The following is a 964-nucleotide window of genomic DNA, read 5'->3' as shown; positions in this document are numbered from 1 at the left end:
AATGAGTAGAAGTGGATCATCGTGAGATGGTAACTGAGCACACAGCCATGAGAGGAGTGGAGATGATGAACTAAAGGGAGTATCATAAAAGAGACGTACTTGTATACTTAACATGTGAAGTTACCCTTTATTTCAGAGGGGAAAACAGAAAAATAAGCTGGATCTGTCTGGAGACTGCACTGTGGGTCCGGGATTTGCATTTTTAATGAATGTGCATAATACATTGCTATGGACAGTATCTAGTGAGGAGAAACTGGCTTAATGAAGAAAGGTAAAAAGAGGAAGGAAATTGCTAAATGAAACTTCCTGTGAATGCAAGAAGAGGAGTCCCTAGAAAGTAGAAATTTTAAAAACTCCTGTACTGCAGATGAAACAATGCTTGTAAAGTTACCTTTGAAGTGTTAAATTACCAGAAAGATAAAGGAAATAAATAACATATTCATAGGTTTGTTGAGCAATTCTTGATGAATCAGGTACTCTGGAAATTGCCGTAATGAATGCTCTCAAGCATGGCTGAATGTAGATATTATTTTCCAGGCTCTCAGATGAGGGAATTGAGATGTAAATACCAAAAAGACAAATAACATGGCCAAAGTGACCATCCAGTAGGTGGCAAACCCAGGATCTGAGAGCAGATTTGATCCTAAGCCCCTGGTTCTTGATCACCTCACTCCTCATGCACTCAAATCATGGATTTCCACTTGACCCTGCACAACCATGGAGAGGCCACATTGTATCCTCCACCCACAACCCCATAACAATGAGCACTTGAGTTAGAACTTCCTGGTCCCTTTCCTACCCTCTCTGCCGTGGAAGGGCCAGTGCTTCCCCAAAACAGTGTTGACTGTAAAGTTCCAGGTAGTGGAGGAAAGGTCCTGTCTGGCTAAGCCATACTCACAATCCCAGTTTTGGTCCAACTGCAGCTGCTGACAGTTGGTCACTATGGTATTTCCCCCAAGCTGTG

Source organism: Carlito syrichta, unplaced genomic scaffold (assembly GCF_000164805.1).
Source record: "Carlito syrichta isolate Samal-C Ts95f unplaced genomic scaffold, Tarsius_syrichta-2.0.1 Scaffold308794, whole genome shotgun sequence".
NCBI lineage: Eukaryota > Metazoa > Chordata > Mammalia > Primates > Tarsiidae > Carlito > Carlito syrichta.
The sequence above is the reverse complement of the archived record's forward strand: the minus strand, read 5'-3'. Positions refer to the sequence as shown.